Raw genomic sequence first — 27,704 nt, forward strand, 5'->3', positions numbered from 1 at the left:
GAGCGGCACTGCCCAACATGGAGGCTCCATGCACGTGTGCAGAGCGACGCATGTGTATCAGGGACCCCGCGGAATGCGGTTTATTTATAACAAACGCTCATTTCCCCTTTCCGTGCCATCGCTCTGACTTCCAAGGCTGGGAAACGTGGAATTGCTCTTCAGAGGCAAGCCAGACACCGTCCGATGACATTAATCACAAAAATATAACGCAGTTAAAAGCAAGAAAAAGACATGCGATATCGGGCCTGGCTTGTACAACATTTACATGTTTCCAACTAGTCTAAACACTGCACAAAGGCCTACAGATGGCTTCTATTTCAGCCGTGGGTTTTGGATGTGCTTACCTAAACTAATGTCACTGGGCTCTATGTAATGAACAGTCTGGGGCAGAACTCGCGGGGTACATATAGGTCAGGTCCTATTTCTTACCCCGTTGTGTAGCCCCGGGGGCAGCCATTCCTGCACCGGTACAGCTGGGGTGTTTGCTACAGAAACCCTACTATAGTTTATATAAATACCCCACTGTGTAGCCCCGGGGGCAGCCATTCCTGCACTGGTACAGCTGGGGTGTTTGCTACAGAAACCCTACTATAGTTTATATAAATACCCCGCTGTGTAGCCCCGGGGGCAGCCATTCCTGCACCGGTACAGCTGGGGTGTTTGCTACAGAAACCCTACTATAGTTTATATAAATACCCCGCTGTGTAGCCCCGGGGGCAGCCATTCCTGCACTGGTACAGCTGGGGTGTTTGCTACAGAAACCCTACTATAGTTTATATAAATACCCCGCTGTGTAGCCCCGGGGGCAGCCATTCCTGCACTGGTACAGCTGGGGTGTTTGCTACAGAAACCCTACTATAGTTTATATAAATACCCCGCTGTGTAGCCCCGGGGGCAGCCATTCCTGCACTGGTACAGCTGGGGTGTTTGCTACAGAAACCCTACTATAGTTTATATAAATACCCCGCTGTGTAGCCCCGGGGGCAGCCATTCCTGCACCGGTACAGCTGGGGTGTTTGCTACAGAAACCCTACTATAGTTTATATAAATACCCGCTGTGTAGCCCCGGGGGCAGCCATTCCTGCACTGGTACAGCTGGGGTGTTTGCTACAGAAACCCTACTATAGTTTATATAAATACCCCGCTGTGTAGCCCCGGGGGCAGCCATTCCTGCACCGGTACAGCTGGGGTGTTTGCTACAGAAACCCTTTTTCACGTTCACTTTAATTTTCGTCTACCAACAGCAAATCAACAAGAGTTTAATTAATAAGCAGCTCAAACGAGGAGCACATAGGCCACGTACAGTGTCTTGTTTGGCATTATCATCGCAGAGCAATAAATCTTGTAATAATAACTCTAACAGAATTCCTGGCAGTCCCAAACAAGTTGAAACAGTTCAGAGAGCGTCCTATAGATTTTTCTGTTGCCGACTAATAAATAGGGGGGAAAAAAAGTAAAAATCAGAAGGCTGGGAGATTAAATGTGGAGGAACGGGGTCTGGGGGGCTAAATTGATTAACCTCATTATCCGCGTTATTACTTATACTGATTTTTACAACAGCAGAAAATAAAGCAATTGAAGACTTGGGGAGCAACACAAGCACCATAAAAGTTCATGGAGGAGCCAAATAAGGGCTGTGATTGGCTATTAGGGGCCTCTATGCACCCTATCAGCTTACAGGGGGCTTTATTTGGTAGGAAATCTTGTTTTTATTCAACCAAAACTTGCCCCCAAGTCAGGAATTCAAAAATAACTCCCTGGTTTGGGGGCACTGAGAGCAACATCCAAGGGGTTGGGGAGCAACATGTTGCCCCTGAGCCACTGGTTGGGGATCCCTGCCCATTTCCCCACCCCTTTGATGTCCCCATCTGCTCCCTCGCTCAAAGGCCATAATAAGAGTCAAAAAAGGTTCTACAAGTAGAATTAGTAAACATATACAGGTATGGGATCTCTTATCCAGAATGCTTGGGACCTGGCGTTTTACCGAAGGGATCTTTCTTTAACTTGGATCTCCATACTTTAAGTCTAGTAAAAAATTAATTGAAACATTAAATAAACCCAATAGGGCTGTTCTGCTCCCAATAAGGGGTAATTATATCTTAGTTGGGATCAAGTACCGGTACTGTTTTATTATTACAGAGAAAAGGGAATCATTTAACCATGAAATAAACCCAATAGGACTGTTCTGCCCCCAATAAGGGGTAATTATATCTTAGTTGGGATCAAGTGCAGGTACTGTTTTATTATTACAGAGAAAAGGGAATCATTTAACCATTAAATAAACCCAATAGGGCTGTTCTGCCCCCAATAAGGGGTAATTATATCTTAGTTGGGATCAAGTACAGGTACTGTTTTATTATTACAGAGAAAAGGGAATCATTTAACCATGAAATAAACCCAATAGGGCTGTTCTGCCCCAATAAGGGGTAATTATATCTTAGTTGGGATCAAGTACAGGTACTGTTTTATTATTACAGAGAAAAGGGAATCATTTAACCATGAAATAAACCCAATAGGGCTGTTCTGCCCCAATAAGGGGTAATTATATCTTAGTTGGGATCAAGTACAGGTACTGTTTTATTATTACAGAGAAAAGGGAATCATTTAACCATGAAATAAACCCAATAGGGCTGTTCTGCCCCAATAAGGGGTAATTATATCTTAGTTGGGATCAAGTACAGGTACTGTTTTATTATTACAGAGAAAAGGGAATCATTTAACCATGAAATAAACCCAATAGGGCTGTTCTGCCCCAATAAGGGGTAATTATATCTTAGTTGGGATCAAGTACAGGTACTGTTTTATTATTACAGAGAAAAAGGAATCATTTTTAAACATAAAGAACCCAGATTCTTTAAAAAAAAACAAAACAATAAAAACCAAGAGGATGTACATTTATAAAAAATAAAGAATGTTCTACAATCCCATAGTAAACAGGCAGGCGTTTCCCTACAGACAAGGCCTCCGTTTGGGAACGTTGGTGGAGAATGCGTCTGAACTCCATGTCAACAGCCATCCACAAAGCTTATTAGAATTTTAATCACCCCTAGCCATTTTTTTTTTGTATCCTTCATTAATGTAGCCACCATCATCCCCCCCCCCCCCCCCCCCCCAAATACCTCTTCCCCTGGGTTTTGTATCCACAATCCACTCTTTCAGATATTAAAGGCCGCTTCTTAAAACTCCGCATGAAATCTGGGCAAATGTCCAGCAAGCTTCACTCTCTCGGGGGGGAAAAAAAAAGAAGGAAATTCCTCTACTTTTCATTCGGTTGGTCGTTCTTTTCCTTCCTCGGTCTGAATGGCTGATACTGTCCCAGGGCTCTTACACTTGGCCGTTTGAGAGGTTTCCAGCGAACATCCAAGCCCTGTGGGAAACAAGCTATGCCAGACGCTCAGCTACGGGGACCCCCTTCGGTTCTTTTCAGAAGGGAAATAAAGGGAAGGAGAGAAAGGAATGAAAGGCCCTTGATTAGGACAGGCCCAACAGGTCCAAAGCAAACAAACAAATGAATAGCGACGTTTCTTCGTAGAGCATCTCTTCCACCTCTCCCCGATTTCCAGCTGTCAGCTAATGGGAAATGTTTTCTTTCATGAAAGAGAGGCAATTTCGAGGGAGGGGAGTTGGGGGGAAAAAAAAAATAGTCCGATGGGTCGGGAGATTGGGAACAGTTCCTGAACAGCAGTGGCGTAATGAATAATAAGCCCTGTGGCCAAGCCAATACATTTGGGCACTTGGATGTAACCCCCACCCACCAAGAACTCTTTTGTTTAAAAGGGGTTGTCCACCTTTGGGTTAACTTTTAGTATGATGTAGAGAGTAATTTGCAGTTGGTCTTCATTGTTTATTATTTGTAGTCTTTTCAATTTAATTTGGTTTTTGTTCAACTTCGTTTGAAGCTTCAGCCGCTATTTCGTAGCTAGGGTCCAAATGACCTTAGTAACCTGGGAGTGGTTTGAATGAGAGGCTGGTGTATGAATAGGAGAGGGTCTCACTAGAAAAATAAGTACAGGTATGGGACTCCCTTATCCGGAAACCAGTAATCCAGAAAATTCCAAATTACAGAAAGGCCATCTCCCATAGACTCCATTTTAATCAAATAATCCCTTTTTTTTTTTTTTTTTTTTTAAATGGTTTCCATTGCCCCTGTAATAATAAAACAGTACCTGTACTTGATCCGAACTAAGATATAATTACCCCTTATTGGGACAGAACAGCCCTATTGGGTTTATTCCATGGTTAAATGATTCCCTTTTCTCTGTAATAATAAAACAGTACCTGTACTTGATCCCAACTAAGATATAATTACCCCTTATTGGGACAGAACAGCCCTATTGGGTTTATTTAATGGTTAAATGATTCCCTTTTCTCTGTAATAATAAAACAGTACCTGTACTTGATCCCAACTAAGATATAATTACCCCTTATTGGGGCAGAACAGCCCTATTGGGTTTATTTAATGGTTAAATGATTCCCTTTTCTCTGTAATAATAAAACAGTACCTGTACTTGATCCCAACTAAGATATAATTACCCCTTATTGGGGGCAGAACAGCCCTATTGGGTTTATTTAATGGTTAAATGATTCTCTTTTCTCTGTAATAATAAAACAGTACCTGTACTTGATCCCAACTAAGATATAATTACCCCTTATTGGGGGCAGAACAGCCCTATTGGGTTTATTTAATGGTTAAATGATTCCCTTTTCTCTGTAATAATAAAACAGTACCTGTACTTGATCCCAACTAAGATATAATTACCCCTTATTGGGGGCAGAACAGCCCTATTGGGTTTATTTAATGGTTAAATGATTCTCTTTTCTCTGTAATAATAAAACAGTACCTGTACTTGATCCCAACTAAGATATAATTACCCCTTATTGGGGGCAGAACAGCCCTATTGGGTTTATTTAATGGTTAAATGATTCCCTTTTCTCTGTAATAATAAAACAGTACCTGTACTTGATCCCAACTAAGATATAATTACCCCTTATTGGGGGCAGAACAGCCCTATTGGGTTTATTTAATGGTTAAATGATTCCCTTTTCTCTGTAATAATAAAACAGTACCTGTACTTGATCCCAACTAAGATATAATTACCCCTTATTGGGGGCAGAACAGCCCTATTGGGTTTATTTAATGGTTAAATGATTCTCTTTTCTCTGTAATAATAAAACAGTACCTGTACTTGATCCCAACTAAGATATAATTACCCCTTATTGGGGCAGAACAGCCCTATTGGGTTTATTTCATGTTTAAATGATTCCCTTTTTAGCAACAAAGTAACAAAAATAAAAGAATTGACAAAATCCCCTCTCTCTTCCAACAGTTGCGGCTTGAGTAGTCATAGGCCTCTCCGGGCAGCAGTGTAGGAAATGTAAGCAAGCAGGGGTTAATGAGCTGCTCCCATAGGACAATCAGTTCGGGCCCCGGCAACCAACACCCGTAGGGCCCCTTGTAACAAGCCGGACACACATTACGGCCCTGGCAGTCAACAAATCCATTTCATTCCAGGCCTCAAGTTCTCTCGTTTTCTAAAATCAATATACTTATGTTATCCCTGGGAACCCTGCGGCTTGCAGTAAAGAATCCTCCATTCTGCTATTAGAAAGAATCATTTGCGCCTTGGTACAGCCAGCCGGCCGTCCAAAGCAATGAAAATGGGCCGGACAACACACATAAATCTTCATTTACTTACATTAAGTCAATAAATATCCTTCTCCTCTCCAGAAGTCTCCAAAACACAAAATGAAACTTTAAGAGACACGGATACTTACTACAACTGAAATTCTTCAGGTTAGGTTTGGTGATAGACTTTAGTTCCCCTTTATTCATGGTTTCACACCCTGAAAATGGCAGCTTTGCCGTAAATATATTTTTTAATACATTGACACAAAATCTCTGTTATACAGATAGCTAGCGTCTCAGCCATAAAGCAGGGCAGGACTGCTGCTTACAATGGGGGGATCAGATAGGATCTGTGCCACTGTGACAGAATGCTCTGTTATACAGATAGCTAGAATCTCAGCCATAAAGCAGGGCAGGACTGCTGCTTACAATGGGGGGGGGATCAGATAGGATCTGTGCCACTGTGACAGAATGCTCTGTTATACAGATAGCTAGAATCTCAGCCATAAAGCAGGGCAGGACTGCTGCTTACAATGGGGGGATCAGATAGGATCTGTGCCACTGTGACAGAATGCTCTGTTATACAGATAGCTAGAGTCTCAGCCATAAAGCAGGGCAGGACTGCTGCTTACAATGGGGGGATCAGATAGGATCTGTGCCACTGTGACAGAATGCTCTGTTATACAGATAGCTAGAATCTCAGCCATAAAGCAGGGCAGGACTGCTGCTTACAATGGGGGGATCAGATAGGGTCTGTGCCACTGTGACAGAATGCTCTGTTATACAGATAGCTAGAATCTCAGCCATAAAGCAGGGCAGGACTGCTGCTTACAATGGGGGGGATCAGATAGGATCTGTGCCACTGTGACAGAATGCTCTGTTATACAGATAGCTAGAATCTCAGCCATAAAGCAGGGCAGGACTGCTGCTTACAATGGGGGGATCAGATAGGATCTGTGCCACTGTGACAGAATGCTCTGTTATACAGATAGCTAGAATCTCAGCCATAAAGCAGGGCAGGACTGCTGCTTACAATGGGGGGATCAGATATGATCTGTGCCACTGTGACAGAATGCTCTGTTATACAGATAGCTAGAATCTCAGCCATAAAGCAGGGCAGGACTGCTGCTTACAATGAATCGACAGAGTTCTGCCTTTTGCTCCCACACTACTTCCTGTTACAGTTAGAGCTGCATCACTTCCTGTCAGCTGATCTCTGAGGGAACACACAGCCCATCACTAAATGGCGGCTCAAGGGAAAGGGTGTAAAAGGGCAATATTTACTGATATATATATTCCAGTTTGGGGAGATTCTTTAATAGGCCCCTTAACATAATATTAAACTGTCTGTATTCATTCTGGGGGTAAACTTTCCCTCCAAACCACTGTTGAAAGAAGAGTTAAATTGCCCCGTTCTCCCTTTTCAATTTACATTAGACACCGACGTTACCATTAGTTCCCAGTAGGTATGACAAGCCCCCGGCACATCTATCATGGGACACGCATGATGCAATAAACACGCATGTATGTGGATAGGGCCCCGTAGCGCCTCAGTCTCTGGATCGGATCAGAATTCCCTCTCTGAGGCAGCGGCCGAGGCTCCTGGCACGGCACCAAAGCCGACACTCCCTCGGCCATTTTCATTCCTAATAAGGGAATGGCAGGTTCCTCCCAAAAGCCCGGCCGCTCAGGGCTCTCTGGGAAGGGAAAAGTCAGAGTCAGCAAGTAACTCGATAGTCATTAGAACCGGTCCCTGGGAACAGATTCTGCCCAGAATCCAAGTATTTCTTAAACTGGGAGAGCCGCCTCTCCCCTCCTGTAACCATTAGCCTTCCATTGACATTGGCCCAGTAGCCAACTTAGTAGCCCTCTGGGCACAATGGCCACATACCATCCAAGGGGCTAATCATAGTATGGCCACTCTCCTACTGATCTAATGGTTTAGACTGGCCTATGGGAAGGATACTGCATGAATGGCCATACACAGTAATGACCAACATCATCTGGCCAACATTAATACTTTTAGTATCATGTACAGAGTAATATTCTGAGTCAATTTGCAATTGGTCTTCATCTTTTATTATTTGTCGTTTTTTTTTTATTGTTTTACTTTTTGTTCAGCAGCTCTGCACTTTGGAATTTTAGAAGGCAGCTGGTTGCTAGGATCCAAATGACCTTAGCAACCAGAGAGTGGTTTGGGTGAGAGACTGATATATGAATTGGGACTGAACAGAAAATAAGTTATAAGAAGTAACAATAAAACTGGAGCCTCACAGAGAAATGTTTTTTTTTTTTTTTTTTTGGCTGCCGGGGTCAGTGACCCCCATTTGAAAGCTGTAAAGAGTTAGAAGAAGGCAAATAATTAAAAAAACATAAAAAGATAAATAATGAAGACCAACTGAAAAGCTGCTTAGAATTGGCCATTCTATAACATACTTAAAGGTGAACCGCTCCTTTTAAGGTAGGACGACAATGCCAGGGGCCTGAACCCAGTAGGATATGGCATTGGGATGTTTTTGGACCTCCCGATAATCATCCAATCAGGACAGGCTACTGTGATTCCCATTCAGAAGTGATCAATACGTGCTATCGAGCAATATTTTGCCAGATATACAGATAGGAACCAGAAGCTGAAGCCCATGACTCACATGTCCCACAATCCTTGCTGGGAAGGGCCCCTGAATATATTTTATTTCTTATGCTGGTTCCCCTGGTATCAAAACAGTGAGTTGTAGTTCAACTAAAGCTGTCGGGATGCAGTTGGCTACCCATGAGATGAGACAGAGGCCTCAGCTTTTCCTGCAACGCAAGGGCCCCGCTCTTCTTTACTCATTATGGTGCTTCCTATGACTGCTTAGCGTTCAATTCAGGCTCCACCCCCGCGGAGCTTACATTTTCAAGTCCCTATGGCCTTTTCTAGATTGTACTTCCTGTATTGGTCGTAGATGTACATCATTTGCACCCTTCTACAGCACAGCTCTGGGGAATATGTTGGGGCACTTTATGAATAAGTAATATCTTTGGGGGGGACCTGCCAGAGTACAAGAGGGTCTCCCGGTGGGGCCTTAGAAGCCAGGTTCTCTGGATCAAGACTGGGTGGTTGAACCATGGTCACCCAATGACTAGACACTTGCAGATATTCCCATTGGTGCATTCGATTTAACAACAAATCCTATCCGATATCAGATTAAAACCAGCCAACCACACGGCAGATTTCAAAGAAGTCATATTTGCCTAATGTCACCTGTCCGTATTCCCTCAGCCCAGGTCTAACGTGGACTTGACCAAGACAAGGTAAGTAAACTTCACCTCAACAACCAATGAACACAGCAGTTTCCACCTATCGACCGACACATTACTTCCTTGTGGCATCAAAATACCCCGGAAATGCCTCATTTGGTACCCATAGAAATAACGCAAATGCCCCAACCTGGGCAAAGTTTTCTGTGGAGTTATTGCCCTCAAAATGTTCACAAGCACATTTGCACCCCACTGCAAGGTTAAGAACGGACCCCTCCGAGGAAGGAACAACCCCCCAGGATTTTAGCGGATACTCACTTGGGAGACTTTTCCCGCTGGCACGGCCCCGGGCAATTTTCTCTGGTGATTTGATTGCAGAGGGAATTTTTCCCACACGACATTGGCCTGAAAGCAGAAAAGGAAGAAGAGATCAATATTGTGAATGACAGTTTTCCTTGTGCTTAAAATGTAAAATTACATTAAATTAGGTCATCTTTAGGTTCCCAGGCTCCACCCTCTTTCAGCAGGGTGTTGGCCAGATAATTGGCTGAATTGTGTGTTCCAGTGACATGCACATACAGCCTTAACAACCATGATTGGTAGCACTTTCCTTAGGCCAATCACCTCAATGTCCATAGACTGGGGCCACAGACACATTCAGGGGGTGCTCACCTAAGGAGGAACCCCACAGGAACCTACAAATAAATGGGTAAAACAACATGGCGTCACACACTGAGCCAGATGATCTCAAGATACATTTGCTCTACCAGCATCTGGCATAGCTTGATCTGGTTAGGAGCTACACTGATTGGATGGCTGTGGCCCCAATGCAAATGGTCTGCATGCAGATCTGTAGTAGGGGGTATTTAGCTTGCAGGGCAGGCTGGGAGTACTTAGGGTTGTAGGGCAGCTTCACTCAATAGGTTTCACCTTAATTTTTGAAGGCACCACAAGAACATTACGAAAGTTCTAGAGGTCTGCATACAGAGCATATCTGTAGTGGGGGGTATTTAGCTTGCAGGGCAGGCTGGGAATACTTCAGGTTGTAGTTCAGCTTAACTCATTAGGCTTCACTTTAATTTTTGAAGGCACCACAAGAACATCATGTATGAACATTTTAGAAAACATACAATATATCTACGTTTTTCACCTTGATAAGAAAAACCTCAAATTCCCTACAAACCTGAATGGCATCCCTCTTTCTTTCCAAACAATAAAACACTAAAGCCACCGCAGAAAGCGCCACGGTTATCTACACACAGAGACTGGGTGATGAAAGGGTGTTGTTCTTGCCAAAGCCTCGGCCCATAGAACAACAAATAATGTGACTCCCGTCAGTTAGCAGAACATTCTATGGGGCAAGGTGAAGGCTCTCTTGCCATGCACTCATGTGGAACTAAGTACCCAGTCTCCTACTCTCAGAGACGGCGTCAAATTTACAACCTGTCCTCCCCATGCCAGAGTGCTGGACCCTCCTTGTCTTCAGAAAACAAGGAGGAGAGCTTCCATCCCTCCCTTCTCCAGTAGGGAGCCAAAGGGCACCATTAATTGTCTTGCCGGATAAACAGCAATAAGTCACTGGGCAGAACAAAGCTGAGATGAGGGGCTTGAGCAACACCCCGCCACACACAAACTATTTGATCAGAGATCTGAGGCATTTAGACGTGCAAGGCCTTGGGAAGGGAGACATTCCTCGTGCATTCCAGGTCCCCCCCCTCACCATGCTAGACATTATTACTGGCAGCCAGTGATTTTGCACTCTGGAGTTGGGGCTAAAGGGCATGTCCCCTTTGGCATGATGGTCACACAGCATTGTTTGGGCTTCCATCAGTCATTGGCTTCTCCCAGTCTGAGATGGCTAACCTAGATACGTGAGCTATTCACTGCTACGACTGGCCCAGCTGCCCCTAGGACCTTCTCTCAAAGAGTCTTTACATATCTTTCTATTATATTAAAGTCTTGTTGTAGAGCAAAAACTTGCCCTTAACTTGGGTCGGGTACTTGTGGGTTACCCACAGGAGAAGTGGGTAGCCTGTGGGTCATGGGTAGATTTTTTGGATTCAGGTATAGATGCAGGTCGGCAGGTCAGGTTGCAGGTCCTAACCATATTTCTTATATTATATTACCTATATTATCAATACTTTACTCCAGTGATCCCCAACCAGTGGCTCAGGGGCAACATGTTGCTCCCCAACCCCTTGGATGTTGCTCTCAGTGCCCCCAAACCAGGTAGTTATTTTTGAATTCCTGACTTGGGGGCAAGTTTTGGTTGAATAAAAACAAGATTTCCTACCAAATAAAGCCCCTGTAAGCTGATAGGGTGCATAGAGGCCCCTAATAGCCAATCACAGCCCTTATTTGGTTCCTCCATGAACATTTATGGTGCTTGTGTTGCTCTCCAAGTCTTTTTTTATATTTGACTGTTGCTCACCAGTAAAAAAAAAGGTTGGGGATCCCTGCTTTACTCCATTAAACATTATTTAATGTTGTTTTTTTACCCCTGCCCACTGATGATGTCACTTCCGGTTCGCAACAACAGCACTTCCTGTTTAACTGTGAGCAGTGGGGTCATGGATCTGTTTGCAGATAGGACAGTTGTGGGCTGGGTAGTGGGTCGAAGCTTGTAAAAATGTGGGTTGCGGGTCTGGGTTTCAAAAACTGGTTCAGGGCAGTAATCCATTACCCGTATTTATATCCCCGGTGGGGGAGGCGCAAGGTTTGCCACAAAAAAATCACCCAGATTCAGGTCTCAGAGGGTGGGGTTTGTAGCCCTTCCCATGGACACAAGCAGATGGTACCTTCCATACCTGTAAGAAGGGGCAACCTACTTCAAGGGTCTCAAATCAAGTTACTGATAGCAACTAGCAGACTAGTTAATTCCACATTAATAACTGGGGCAACTGTGCACCATTTTTTTTACCTTCCAAGGGTCCACGTTTAAGTCCCAACACAAGCCCCTGGGTAACCAAATATCATCTTCTCCCCTACCATCAGCCAAGCAGAGGATTTGTAATGCATTTCTATAAATCTTACGTGATCCCTGAAGCATTCAAACTGCAAAACCCTATTATTCCCTTATAGTAAACCTGGAGGAATCTCTGTCTAAATATGGTATTAATATAGGCTTCATGCTATGCCACTGTAAGGCCAGAATAGTTTGCATAGTCCGGCAATAACACAAGCGCTCTCCTAGAGACGTCTCAGTATGCACAGGGTGATCATAGAAACATTAAGCAATACCTTGTACCAGAGGAGAAAAATATATCTAGATACAAACTAAGGGGCTGGGCTCCCTGGGTGATTTGGAGCAATGGAGAGGGGCAGCCTGAAGGCCAGTTAGGGAAGGTTGGAGAAGACATCTGAAAGCTTGAAGGTCAAAAAATGGTCTTCATTTGTAGATAGTCTAGGGCCTATGGCTGACTGTTACCCCAATGTTTCTATATATCTGTAACCTTGTTATGGGCTAAGGGGGCCCAGCCTGAAGGCCAGTTAGGGGGGGATTTGGGGTGAGTGCTTATTTGTGCCCTGGGTACCCCTGGAACTATAGCAGGGTGACTGTTACCCCAATGTTTCTATATATCTGTAACCTTGTTATGAGCTAAGGGGGCCCAGCCTGAAGGCCAGTTAGGGGGGGATTTGGGGTGAGTGCTTATTTGTGCCCTGGGTACCCCTGGAACTATAGCAGGGTGACTGTTACCCCAATGTTTCTATATATCTGTAACCTTGTTATGGGCTAAGGGGGCCCAGCCTGAAGGCCAGTTAGGGGGGGATTTGGGGTGAGTGCTTATTTGTGCCCTGGGTACCCCTGGAACTATAGCAGGGTGACTGTTACCCCAATGTTTCTATATATCTGTAACCTTGTTATGGGCTAAGGGGGCCCAGCCTGAAGGCCAGTTAGGGGGGGATTTGGGGTGAGTGCTTATTTGTGCCCTGGGTACCCCTGGAACTATAGCGGGGTGACTGTTACCCCAATGTTTCTATATATCTGTAACCTTGTTATGGGCTAAGGGGGTCCAGCCTGAAGGCCAGTTAGGGGGGGATTTGGGGTGAGTGCTTATTTGTGCCCTGGGTACCCCTGGAACTATAGCGGGGTGACTGTTACCCCAATGTTTCTATATATCTGTAACCTTGTTATGGGCTAAGGGGGCCCAGCCTGAAGGCCAGTTAGGGGGGGATTTGGGGTGAGTGCTTATTTGTGCCCTGGGTACCCCTGGAACTATAGCGGGGTGACTGTTACCCCAATGTTTCTATATATCTGTAACCTTGTTATGGGCTAAGGGGGCCCAGCCTGAAGGCCAGTTAGGGGGGATTTGGGGTGAGTGCTTATTTGTGCCCTGGGTACCCCTGGAACTATAGCGGGGTGACTGTTACCCCAATGTTTCTATATATCTGTAACCTTGTTATGGGCTAAGGGGGCCCAGCCTGAAGGCCAGTTAGGGGGGATTTGGGGTGAGTGCTTATTTGTGGAATGGAATGTGAAATTTTCGGGGGAAAAGCTTAGTTACTACCCTAGATACCCCCATAGCTACCGAGGGGTGATTATTAATGAGCAGAAAGCCCAGACCTTTATATCTCTCACCCACTTGAAAACTACAGGAGTGATTTGGTTTCCTAATGTGTTTGTGCCCAGAGCGCCGCTGGGTTCAGCTTTTATTACATCACATACATATTGCATGACAACATTTTAATTAAATCCATGCTGCTGCCTCGCGCGCTCGCAGAATATACAGCCGGCGTGATGGAGAGCGAGCGCCCAGATAGCGAGAGCCCCTGCCAGGCACAGAGACTGCGTTATTAGGAAAAGGAAAATTGCCCATTAATTCAAAGCAGAGGCGGGTTTGGGGGGGTCAGATTTTAATATTTGGATAAGGAATATGGGGTTCTAGGGATATAGTAGTATCTGCCTGATACATGATTATAGGAGGTATATAAGGAGGGGGTATATTGTTATATATATATATATATATATATATATATATATATATATTATACAGGGGACAGGGCATGGGAATGGGTAGGATTATGAGAGGGGATTAAAGGGAGAGGTATGTAGAATAGCTGCCTGAACAGCTCCAACCAAGTGTGGTGGTAAAGGGGGAGGGGCCAATGACAAGCTGGGGAGGCAGATGGAGCCGCAGCCCAGTGGTAGGACAGTTGGGGGGGGGAAGCAGGTGATGGGGTTACAGTTAGGGTTGCCACCCAGCCAGTTTGTACCAGTATAGCCAGTGAAACACCTGCCAAGGCCGGGGCTGGCATTACAGACTTACTAGCAGTGTAAAGTAATTACAATATAATGTACTGTTGCCCTGCACTGGTAAAAGTTGTATATTTTGCTTTATAGTTTATATAAACAAAGCTGCTGTGTAGCCCCGGGGGCAGCCATTCAAGCTAAAAGAAAGGAGAAAAGGCACAGTTTATACAGGTATAGGACCCCTTATCCAGAATGCTCGAGAACAAAGGTATTCTGGATAAGGGGTCTTTCCATAATTTGGATCTCCATACCTTAAAGGGAAACGAAAGGTAAAGTCACTTGGGGGTGCCAAAATGTTAGGCACCCCCAAGTGACTTTAACCGCTTACCTCGTACCCCGGGCTGGTGCCCCTGTTGGGAGAAAACAGCACCAGCCCGGGGCACCTGGAGCGCAGCGCTTCCGTGTTCTGGCTTCCTCTTCCTGAATGCCAGCGGTGGGCGCATGCGCAGTAGAGTGAAAAGCCGACTTTAATGTTTAAGTTCGGCTTTTCTCTCTACTGCGCATGCGCGCGCAGCGAAACAAGAGGAAGGAAGCGCCGGCAGCTACCCCGGGCTGGTGCTGTTCCCTCCTCACAGGGGCACCAGCCCGGGGTAAAAGGTAGGTGGTCAAAGTCACTTGGGGGTGCCTAACATTTTGGCACCCCCAAGTGACTTTGACTTTCTTTTCCCTTTAAGCCTACTAAGAAATCAATAAACCATTTACCCAATAGGCTTGTTTTGCATCCAATAAAGATTATTTATATCAATTACAAGGTACTGTTTTATTATTACAGAAAAAAAGGAAATCAGTTTTAAAATTCTGAATTATTTGATTATAATGGAGTCTATGGGAGACGGCCTTTCCGTAATTCGGAGCTTTCTGGATAACGGGTTTCCGGATAAGGGATCCCATACCTGTATAGACGATAACAGATAAAATCTCATTATATTCTACTGAGTTTCTCTGTTATCAGCGATGTAACCGGTGTTTGGCCTGCAGGTCAGTTAGTCAGAGAACCAGACTACTGGACGACTCAGGGCCACCTTATGGGTCACAATTACGTTTCTGCTTGGCCACTGATCAGTTCAGCATAACCCAACCTGCCTACTTTTATCGCCAATGTTGCTCAGGCAGTTTCCATACAGAAGATTAGGCCAAGTAAGGGCCCAAAGTCAGAAGATGCCGGCCCAGTTACCCGACCCAGAAGTAGCATCAAGCCAGAACCCTTCTACTAGCAACGGTTCCCTTCCTACCAGCAACGGTTCCCTTCCTACCAGCAACGGTTCCCTTCCTACCAGCAACGGTTCCCTTCCTACCAGCAACGGTTCCCTTCCTACCAGCAACGGTTCCCTTCCTACCAGCAACTGTTCCCTTCCTACCAGCAACTGTTCCCTTCCTACCAGCAACGGTTCCCTTCCTACCAGCAACGGTTCCCTTCCTACCAGCAACGGTTCCCTTCCTACCAGCAACGGTTCCCTTCCTACCAGCAACGGTTCCCTTCCTACCAGCAACGGTTCCCTTCCTACCAGCAACGGTTCCCTTCCTACCAGCAACTGTTCCCTTCCTACCAGCAACTGTTCCCTTCCTACCAGCAACGGTTCCCTTCCTACCAGCAACGGTTCCCTTCCTACCAGCAACTGTTCCCTTCCTACCAGCAACTGTTCCCTTCCTACCAGCAACTGTTCCCTTCCTACCAGCAACGGTTCCCTTCCTACCAGCAACTGTTCCCTTCCTACCAGCAACTGTTCCCTTCCTACCAGCAACTGTTCCCTTCCTACCAGCAACGGTTCCCTTCCTACCAGCAACGGTTCCCTTCCTACCAGCAACGGTTCCCTTCCTACCAGCAACTGTTCCCTTCCTACCAGCAACTGTTCCCTTCCTACCAGCAACTGTTCCCTTCCTACCAGCAACTGTTCCCTTCCTACCAGCAACTGTTCCCTTCCTACTAGTAACTGTTCCCTTCCTACTAGTAACTATTCCCAGGCATCTGTACTTCTGTTCCCGGGCACATAACCAGCCCACCTCCCGCAGGGGGGCACACAGAAGGGCACGGGCAATGGGAGAGATGATTATTATTTTCTATTATATTTTCTCCTGTACCCAGCGCGGCATGAAAACCTGATTCGGAGACGCATTTTCCAGTTCAGCGCCCGCAGAAGGTAATTCGGAGCCTGGCGTTATTTCTCGCCCATTAGACTGCTGATTTGGCAGAGAATACATTGTGTGTGAGACAATTGCAGCGGCGCCATAGCAGCCAATGCCCACAGCACAGTTATATAGCAACCGGGGAAACTGGCTGTCGCTAGTGGGGGGGGGGGGGATAAACTGGGGGGTCACAAAGCTCTAACCAGCATCACAGAACTACACTTCTGGTACAGGTATGGGACCCGTTATCCAGAATGCTCGGGACCTGGGGTTTCCCAGATAAGAGGTCTTTCTGTAATTCGGATCTCCTAGCTTAAGTCTGCTAAATAAAATGAATTAAACCCAATAGGGCTGTTCTGCCCCAATAAGGGGTAATTATATCTTAGTTAGGATCAAGTACAGGTACTGTTTTATTATTACAGAGAAAAGGGAATCATTTAACCATGAAATAAACCCAATAGGGCTGTTCTGCCCCCAATAAGGGGTAATTATATCTTAGTTGGGATCAAGTACAGGTACTGTTTTATTATTACAGAGAAAAGGGAATCATTTAACCATGAAATAAACCCAATAGGGCTGTTCTGCCCCAATAAGGGGTAATTAAATCTTAGTTGGGATCAAGTACAGGTACTGTTTTATTATTACAGAGAAAAGGGAATCATTTAACCATTAAATAAACCCAATAGGGCTGTTCTGCCCCCAATAAGGGGTAATTATATCTTAGTTGGGATCAAGTACAGGTACTGTTTTATTATTACAGAGAAAAGGGAATCATTTAACCATTAAATAAACCCAATAGGGCTGTTCTGCCCCCAATAAGGGGTAATTATATCTTAGTTGGGATCAAGTACAGGTACTGTTTTATTATTACAGAGAAAAGGGAATCATTTAACCATTAAACCCAATAGGGTACAAATAAAGGGGATCCTGAAGCTCTGAGCCCCCAAATGATACAAACAGGGGAAGTCCATAAGCAGAAGCAATATAAATGCTTTGTTCACATGGATGGGGCCCCAGGGAAATGCTCTTTTAGCCCTAAAAAGCACTAAAGTAGCTCTTATCAATATTCCACTATTTGCATTGAGCAGCTGCTAGGTTGGTGCAACCAACTGCCCCGCGGGGAGGGGCAGCACGGAAGTCTCCTTTACACCAACAAATAGGGACAATAGTATATCTTATTTATCTACTGATTTAGTGTTCTTGGTATTGAAGATGGGCCCACCTTATATTAAAGTTAGGGCCCCCATACTGTACTGTCTAAGGGAAACACTATGGCACCTCCTACCCATATGTATAAATACAAATATACAGAGAAGGAATGTTCTGGGCACACAATAAGCTGTACCCCCATACTGTACTGTCTAAGGGAAACACTATGGCACCTCCTACCCATATGTATAAATACAAATATACAGAGAAGGAATGTTCTGGGCACACAATAAGCTGTACCCCCATACTGTACTGTCTAAGGGAAACACTATGGCACCTCCTACCCATATGTATAAATACAAATATACAGAGAAGGAATGTTCTGGGCACACAATAAGCTGTACCCCCACACTGTACTGTCTAAGGGAAACACTATGGCACCCCCTACCCATATGTATAAATACAAATATACAGAGAAGGAATGTTCTGGGCACACAATAAGCTGTACCCCCATACTGTACTGTCTAAGGGAAACACTATGGCACCCCCTACCCATATGTATAAATACAAATATACAGAGAAGGAATGTTCTGGGCACACAATAAGCTGTACCCCCATACTGTACTGTCTAAGGCAAACACTATGGCACCTCCTACCCATATGTATAAATACAAATATACAGAGAGGGAATGTTCTGGGCACACAATAAGCTGTACCCCCATACTGTACTGTCTAAGGGAAACACTATGGCACCTCCTACCCATATGTATAAATACAAATATACAGAGAAGGAATGTTCTGGGCACACAATAAGCTGTACCCCCATACTGTACTGTCTAAGGGAAACACTATGGCACCTCCTACCCATATGTATAAATACAAATATACAGAGAAGGAATGTTCTGGGCACACAATAAGCTGTACCCCCATACTGTACTGTCTAAGGGAAACACTATGGCACCTCCTACCCATATGTATAAATACAAATATACAGAGAGGGAATGTTCTGGGCACACAATAGGCTGTACCCCCATACTGTACTGTCTAAGGGAAACACTATGGCACCTCCTACCCATATGTATAAATACAAATATACAGAGAAGGAATGTTCTGGGCACACAATAAGCTGTACCCCCATACTGTACTGTGTAAGGGAAACACTATGGCACCCCCTACCCATATGGATAAATACAAATTTACTATGACATTTGGTCCCAATGTTATTAATAGGGAAGAGATAAAAATATAAGTAGGGGGGTATTTTTCTTGATGTGCATGACATGAACTGGGTGACTCTTGTTTACACCATAATGTGCCAAATGACTGGATTTCCTGTTATGGTAAAACACAGCTAAAAATAAGCCGCACCGATACCGACTGATATCACAGCCCCAACAACTGGGCCCTTCTGCTGTACAAACAGCTCATGTAATTGGGGGCTGCTCAGCTACACAAAGGAGCTATTCTGTAGCGCACAGTAAATACACAAACAGACCTCACCTTGTTCCTGTTGGACCACAAACTGGAATGAGCTTACAGCCCCGAGACCCTACCCGGCAAGGAATGTGACAGAAAGGTCACCGGCAGGCACTCACACTCTATTTCCTTATAGAGACTTCCCTTATTTCAGCAAACTTAGGGGGCTGTTCCTGCTGAATTGTGCTTAGTACAGGGCAATCCCTATGTGCCATAGTTTTATGGTATCTCTCTGTACAGGCTATGAGCAAACTTAGGGGGCTGTTCCTGCTGAATTGTGCTTAGTACAGGGGAATCCCTATGTGCCATAGTTTTATGGTATCTCTCTGTACAGGCTATGAGCAAACTTAGGGGGCTGTTCCTGCTGAATTGTGCTTTGTACAGGAGAATCCCTATGCTGCCATAGTTTTATGGTATCTCTCTGTACAGGCTATGAGCAAACTTAGGGGGCTGTTCCTGCTGAATTGTGCTTAGTACAGGGGAATCCCTATGTGCCATAGTTTTATGGTATCTCTCTGTACAGGCTATGAGCAAACTTAGGGGGCTGTTCCTGCTGAATTGTGCTTTGTACAGGAGAATCCCTATGCTGCCATAGTTTTATGGTATCTCTCTGTACAGGCTATGAGCAAACTTAGGGGGCTGTTCCTGCTGAATTGTGCTTAGTACAGGGGAATCCCTATGTGCCATAGTTTTATGGTATCTCTCTGTACAGGCTATGAGCAAACTTAGGGGGCTGTTCCTGCTGAATTGTGCTTTGTACAGGAGAATCCCTATGCTGCCATAGTTTTATGGTATCTCTCTGTACAGGCTATGAGCAAACTTAGGGGGCTGTTCCTGCTGAATTGTGCTTAGTACAGGGGAATCCCTATGTGCCATAGTTTTATGGTATCTCTCTGTACAGGCTATGAGCAAACTTAGGGGGCTGTTCCTGCTGAATTGTGCTTAGTACAGGGGAATCCCTATGCTGCCATAGTTTTATGGTATCTCTCTGTACAGGCTATGGGCAAACTTAGGGGGCTGTTCCTGCTGAATTGTGTTTAGTACAGGGGAATCCCTATGTGCCATAGTTTTATGGTATCTCTCTGTACAGGCTATGAGCAAACTTAGGGGGCTGTTCCTGCTGAATTGTGCTTAGTACAGGGGAATCCCTATGTGCCATAGTTTTATGGTATCTCTCTGTACAGGCTATGAGCAAACTTAGGGGGCTGTTCCTGCTGAATTGTGCTTAGTACAGGGGAATCCCTATGTGCCATAGTTTTATGGTATCTCTCTGTACAGGCTATGAGCAAACTTAGGGGGCTGTTCCTGCTGAATTGTGCTTAGTACAGGGGAATCCCTATGCTGCCATAGTTTTATGGTATCTCTCTGTACAGGCTATGGGCAAACTTAGGGGGCTGTTCCTGCTGAATTGTGTTTAGTACAGGGGAATCCCTATGTGCCATAGTTTTATGGTATCTCTCTGTACAGGCTATGAGCAAACTTAGGGGGCTGTTCCTGCTGAATTGTGCTTAGTACAGGGGAATCCCTATGTGCCATAGTTTTATGGTATCTCTCTGTACAGGCTGAGTTATTGAAACGGACCCTTGTGGGAATGTGATAGGGATCTTAGATTGTAAGCTCCACCTGCCAATGTTAATTATAGGGCAGAAATAGAAAAATATAGGAAGGCTGATATTTTTTCCAGTAATGGTGGCAACCAGAGCTCTACTGCGGTGCTATATACAGTATATAACGGATCCCCAAGCCAAAGCCTAGCCCTTTCCTATTTCCTATTAACCCCATGGCCCCTATGACATTTAGCTAGGCCCTTGAGGTCAGGTACGCCAGTGGGCCCAGGGGTCAAGTTTCCACCTTTATCAGTGGCAAAACCCAAACAAAGGCGCGAGTGATGTTTGGGGGCGGAGTTTCTGACATCGGGGGGTGGGGTCTTTGACATCAGGGGCTGAAAATGACATAATTCCCGTTTTCTAATGAAATCCAGACAGGCAGCTTTGAACCCCTAGGAAAACCAGACGGTTGGCAAACCTATAGCCCTGGGAGGCCCAGTCCGACTGCAACTATAAACTTATTGTATTTAAGATGTTTAGTGGTTTATTAATAAGTGACCTCCCTTTGGGCCCCTGCTGGAATAGGTTTATAAGACACGCTCCCCCTCTCCATTACAAGCTGCCCCCGTCTGTATAGGGTTGGCAGCATGAGTTGTATATAGTATTCTCCAGGCACATTTATTATACTGTAACTACACCAGGTTAGACTCTGTCTGGGCAACAAAAAGCTCCCCCCCCCCCTACATTCCTATGGTTTATCCCAGTAGAATTTGCTCCAGATAATGTGAATGGAATCTCCCGCTTTATTACTGCCTACCCTGGCGGTGTTAGTAACATAGTAACATAGTAAGTTAGGTTGAAAAAAGACATACGTCCATCACATTCAACCATAATGCCTATATATAACCTGCCTAACTGCTAGTTGATCCAGAGGTGGCACAGCTGGCAAACCCAACATACCGGGTTAACCCGGAACCAGAAGTGCCTTCAGCTCGGCCGCTGTGCCCTGAGTAGAAAGATAATTTACTTTCCCTTTTTTTTTGCCCTTGAAAGGGAAATTGCGCTGATAATGGGGAACGGAGCTGCGAGCGGTGTCAGTTAGTTCGGCGGAATATCAGCTTCAGCCTCCCATTCACCGGGCCGGTTCTAGGCTTTCTCTGCCGACAGATGATACCGCCGCTGCACAGACAGCACTGGATCATATTCGGAAACCACAATATAATTAGACACAAATCTCTATGTGCGTACGGCTGTGTGATCCGGCGCCAGGAGCGAGCTCAGGTATTATGGAGGCGCACAATGAGCGCCCGGACAAAGGGTTTATACCCCAGATACAATTTCCCTCTGTTTTATCTCAGGCAAACACCATCAATAAACCATGAGGGTTATGCAAAAACATCTTGTAACACAGAGCAACCAATCATGTGCCTGCTTTCATTATTCTAACTGCAGTAAAAACTCAACGACTTCCAATATCCTTATCATTTACAGCAGGGGGTACATGATTCCTTGTTTATATAAAATGGATATAAATCATGCAATAGAAGGCATACTTTCAGACTGTAGATAATGACTTGCCCTTCCCATAACTGGCTATATAGAGCCCATCATTAGGCAGACATGCCAGGAAGCCTTAAGGTGGCCATATATGTTGAGATTCGCTCACTTGGTGAGGTCACCAAGCGAGCGGATCTTCTACCGATATCCCCACCTATGGGTGGACCATATCGGCCTAATTCAGGCTAATGGGGCCCTGGGGAATTAGAACGACGGTCCCCAATCAGACTAAATATTTAAACCTGCCCGATCGATATATGGCCGATTTCAGGCCAGATATCAGTCGGGCAGGCCCGTCGGTAGTCCCCATACACAGGCCGATAAGCTGCCGAGTCGGTCTAAGGGACCAATATGAGCAGCTACAATCGGCCCGTGTATGGGGACCTTTATCCCTACTTTTAGAAGACTAAAGTCCAATCCTACCAATAATAATAACCATATTTCCCGGCACATATAAAAGCCCGTATGGTGCAAGTGCAAAGCGCACAAACCATAAAGTATCTCACTAACCGCAATGATGTAAATACCAAGTCAGAGCAGTTTGTTTGGCATCTGGTTACACAGGGCCGGATTTACTACGATACCAGAGATACCGGTTGGAGGTGGCTGCTTGGTGCCAAGAGAGATCTGTTCTAGTCATTTGCATTCAAGTGTTTGGCTGGCAGTGCCAAGGTGCCTTACTCATGCCGAGAGAACACAATGTGAAGAATTCTAATGTTCTGATTGGTTACTTGTTGAGAATGTTCTGATGCTCGGACTGGCCCAAATACTTGTAGCCTTAGCCATGTATATTAGTGTTAGGTTGGTCAAGTCATCCAGACTTCCACTGTCAGCCCCTCACTGCCAGCCAGTCAATCCCTCACTGCCAGCAAGCCAATCCCTCACTGCCAGCAAGCCAATCCCTCACTGCCAGCAAGCCAATCCCTCACTGCCAGCAAGCCAATCCCTCACTGCCAGCCAGTGAGCCCCTGACTGCCAGCCAGCCCCTCACTGCCAGCCAGCCAATACCTCACTGCCAGCCAGCGAGCCCCTGACTGCCAGCCAGCAAGCCCCTCACTGCCAGCCAGCGAGCCCCTCACTGCCAGCCAGCGAGCCCCTCACTGCCAGCCAGCGAGCCCCTCACTGCCAGCCAGCGAGCCCCTCACTGCCAGCCAGCGAGCCCCTCACTGCCAGCCAGCGAGCCCCTCACTGCCAGCCAGCAAGCCCCTCACTGCCAGCCAGCAAGCCCCTCACTGCCAGCCAGCAAGCCCCTCACTGCCAGCCAGCAAGCCCCTCACTGCCATCCAAGAAAGAAAGAGAATCCTACCAACTACCTATCCCCCTCCCAGAGACTCCAGCAAGGAATTTTTGACCAATGAATGCAGCACAAAATGGTGATGTGAACTTAGATACTTGGGTGGGGGGTGGGGTAGAGGTGACAGTTCAAGTGACAGTTCAAGTGACAGTGACAGTTGAGAGCGTTTACATTAGTGCACTCCCACCCCCCACACACAATTTATCTCATATACTGACAGAAAGGGAGTATAAAGAGCTTGTTAGACAGGCTTTACTCAAAGAATATGGACAAGGAATAGTTTGCTATAAAAAAAAATAAAAACCATTGGGTAAAAACACACTTTTACCCATTTATCTAGTGGGTAAAAATATATTTCCCTTCCTCCTATGCCAATGGCCATGGCGTTACACCTGCACTGCCCCCCCAGCCGTTACTGTTTGTACCAGGGAACCTCATTATTCCGAATGCAGACTGATACCCCCCCCCTTTGCCCGAGTGGTAGGGGGGCAGCTGGGCAGGCTGGCATGGCTTTGAAGCACGTAAGTTAAAACCCTCGCACCGCTATTCATTTCCCTCCTGATGCCAAAGTGGATTTTCATTGGAGGCGCTGGCAGGCAGCTAATCTGAGGGGAGATCAGAAACCCAACGCCGGGGGCTGGGATATTTCAGCGTGACAGCTGAGGGGGGCGATTGCATTTCACTGACAGACTCAATTGCTTTAGTAATCGGCTGAAAGTCAATACAGCTCTTCCTCCGGTATCGAGCGGCGTGTGGGGTACGGGGAGCGATGGGAAACGCAGGAGGGATCCCCGCCACACTTATCAGGCACGTACATTAAAGGGAAACTATTCCCCCGCAAACATTTATTGTATAAACAGCTCATATGTAAAACCCTGCTTCATCTAAATAAACCATTTTCATATAAATATACTTTATTAGCAGTATGTGCCATTGGGTAATCCTAAATAGGAAACTGCCATTTTAAGTACTAAGGGCCGCCCCCTGGGATCATAGGAGTCACAGTGCACACAAACAAGCCAAGGCACACATACATGCTAGGCCCCATCAGCCAATGAATGGGCAGAGTTCTGCCTTTTGCTCCCACACTACTTCCTGTTACAGTTAGAGCTGCATCACTTCCTGTCAGCTGATCTCTGAGGGAGCACACAGCCCATCACTAAATGGCGGCTCAAGGGAAAGGATGTAAAAGGGCAATATTTACTGATATATATATTCCAGTTTGGGGAGATTCTTTAATAGGCCACTTAATATAATATAAACTGTCTGTTGGTTACGAATTCATTTTGGGGGTTTAGTTTCCCTTTAAGCTCTGAGGGGGCAGAGAAACCAATCCCCCCCCCCCACACACACATATATATAAGCCAATCACAGATATTCCACTAACATTCACTAAGGGATGCGCCAAACTCTCCTCAAAGAGGAATCAACATGGCAACTCCCACCCCCAAGGATTACAAACAGATATACAAATAAGTTAACACAATAAAATCATTTGGACTCCCACAAAGCAGATTAGAGAAGGTAGTTTGAATGCCATGCGTTAGCGGGAATGGGGGGGGGGAGGGATATTCCTCCTGGACTTTGGCCTTCCGAGTCAGGTGATAAGAGATAGCGGGAGAGGAAGGGGAGGAGAAAGAGCACAACACCACCACCTTGCTCGTTATAGTTAGTCACATGGGGCTGAAATAACGTCCGTTTGTGGGGGGGGGGGGAGGGGTTCGATTACACTCCCCCCCAGAATGTACACAGGGTGGGCAGCAGAATTCAGCCCCCCCCCCCTCCTCTGCCTAACACCATTACTGAGCTGGGAGCCTATTTAGCAAGGACAAACTGCATCTTTTAGACACAGAATTTTACTCTTTTAGGTTTAACCCCCCCGTGAGGATTAATTTACACAAATGCAAGAGCTCAAAGGGGTGCAGAATTGTGCACCTACCTACCTAAAGTCTGCTAAAAACATTTAACCCAATAGGATTGTTCTGCCCCCAATAAGGGGTAATTATATCTTAGTTGGGATCAAGTACAGGTACTGTTTTATTATTACAGAGAAAAGGGAATCATTTAACCATTAAATAAACCCAATAGGGCTGTTCTGCCCCCAATAAGGGGTAATTATATCTTAGTTGGGATCAAGTACAGGTACTGTTTTATTATTACAGAGAAAAGGGAATCATTTAACCATGAAATAAACCCAATAGGACTGTTCTGCCCCCAATAAGGGGTAATTATATCTTAGTTGGGATCAAGTACAGGTACTGTTTTATTATTACAGAGAAAAGGGAATCATTTAACCATTAAATAAACCCAATAGGGCTGTTCTGCCCCAATAAGGGGTAATTATATCTTAGTTGGGATCAAGTACAGGTACTGTTTTATTATTACAGAGAAAAGGGAATCATTTAACCATGAAATAAACCCAATAGGGCTGTTCTGCCCCCAATAAGGGGTAATTATATCTTAGTTGGGATCAAGTACAGGTACTGTTTTATTATTACAGAGAAAAGGGAATCATTTAACCATTAAATAAACCCAATAGGGCTGTTCTGCCCCCAATAAGGGGTAATTATATCTTAGTTGGGATCAAGTACAGGTACTGTTTTATTATTACAGAGAAAAAGGAAATCATTTAAAAAAATTATTTGATGAAAATGAAGTCTATGGGAGATGGCCTTTCCGTAATTCTAAATGTTCTGGATAATGGGTTTCCAGATAAGGGGTCTGATACCTGTAACCATTTATCTGTGAGTGGAATGTCCCGTGTCACTATTTCTATAATAACCCAGAGATAAGTCCAGAGAATTCCGGGGACATAAAAGCTCTTTGCTGGGGGCTACGTCCTTACTAAAGGGACACACACAGAAGGTTGCGACGTGCGCCCCCCCGCGCAGAACGTTGAGTAATTAAAGAAACGCTGCGCCCCCCTTGGCAGAGTTCAAGGATTCCATCTAAATATACAGTTCTTGATTAATGGGCCGACTTCCCGCACAGCACTTTGGTTTCCATAAATCATAGGAACGCCGGGATTTATGGGCCCCGCGGCTCCCGGCACGCCTGGGGATGGCATTGCGCGGGGGGTACAGGAACATCTGCTGAGGTTATAAATAGACCATGTCACCCCCTTTCTCTGGAATCGACTGGGTTTGGAGTACTACAACCCCCAGCATCCCCCTACAGCCATGCAGAGCCAGCCATGACCAATGGGAACCTAGATGGGGCTCTAACAGACCCAAAGGGACAATTTGATATATTATTTGCTGTCATTTCTCAGGGGCTTCAGCCTACTAAGTATGCAGCACGACCCATAAGCAGCCCAGAGCTCACTGAGCATGTGCAGTGCCACTGACACTCCCAACAAGATACAACATGGGGAGCTGCTAGTGACAAATTCAAAAGCCTGAATCCTTAGTATTATAGAAATGCTGAACCTTAGCACAGTAAGTTCCCTATATAAAATATGTTTTTTATAGCCATATTTATGTTTAGGCTTTAATTAATTTTTCATCTGATCCTAACGGAACAGCACCATGAAAAATACTGCCGTTAACTAAATAACAGATAATATTGATTATGAATTCTCATGAGAGCAGCCTTTTGAGTCACCAACACAGACAGATTATAATGAAGGCTTGGGGAGGATAAGCTTCCCCCAACCACCACCAATGAATTTCCCTACAACAAACAGGATTTAGCACTGTATTTATCCTGCTGTGGGTTCTGGGGTATTATACATGGAATTGGCACTGTATTTATCCTGCTGTGGGTTCTGGGGTATTATACATGGAATTGGCACTGTATTTATCCTGCTGTGGGTTCTGGGGTATTATACATGGAATTGGCACTGTATTTATCTGCTGTGTGTTCTGGGGTATTATACATGGAACTGGAACTGTATTTATCCTGCTGTGGGTTCTGGGGTATTATACATGGAATTGGCACTGTATTTATCCTGCTGTGGGTTCTGGGTATTATACATGGAATTGGCACTGTATTTATCCTGCTGTGGGTTCTGGGGTATTATACATGGAATTGGCACTGTATTTATCCTGCTGTGGGTTCTGGGGTATTATACATGGAATTGGCACTGTATTTATCCTGCTGTGGGTTCTGGGGTATTATACATGGAATTGGCACTGTATTTATCTGCTGTGTGTTCTGGGGTATTATACATGGAATTAGCACTATATTTATACTACTGTGGGTTCTGGGGTATTATACATGGAATTGGCACTGTATTTATCCTGCTGTGTGTTCTGGGGTATTATACATGGAATTAGCACTATATTTATACTACTGTGGGTTCTGGGGTATTATACATGGAATTGGCACTGTATTTATCCTGCTGTGGGTTCTGGGGTATTATACATGGAATTGGCACTGTATTTATCCTGCTGTGGGTTCTGGGGTATTATACATGGAATTGGCACTGTATTTATCCTG

General features: G+C 45.2%; 1 non-coding gene across 1 annotated transcript in view; it reads right to left on the reverse strand.

Annotated features, from left to right (window-relative positions):
• The window catches only part of setbp1, a 136,867-nt gene that overhangs the window by 57,331 nt on the left and 51,832 nt on the right, over positions 1 to 27,704 (reverse strand). Inside the window, exon 3 of the transcript XR_001171194.3 lies at positions 9,185 to 9,271. This is a non-coding gene — a transcript (SET binding protein 1). The remainder of the gene's footprint in view (positions 1 to 9,184; positions 9,272 to 27,704) is intronic.

This window comes from Xenopus tropicalis, chromosome 1 (assembly GCF_000004195.4).
Source record: "Xenopus tropicalis strain Nigerian chromosome 1, UCB_Xtro_10.0, whole genome shotgun sequence".
Taxonomy (NCBI): Eukaryota; Metazoa; Chordata; class Amphibia; order Anura; family Pipidae; genus Xenopus; species Xenopus tropicalis.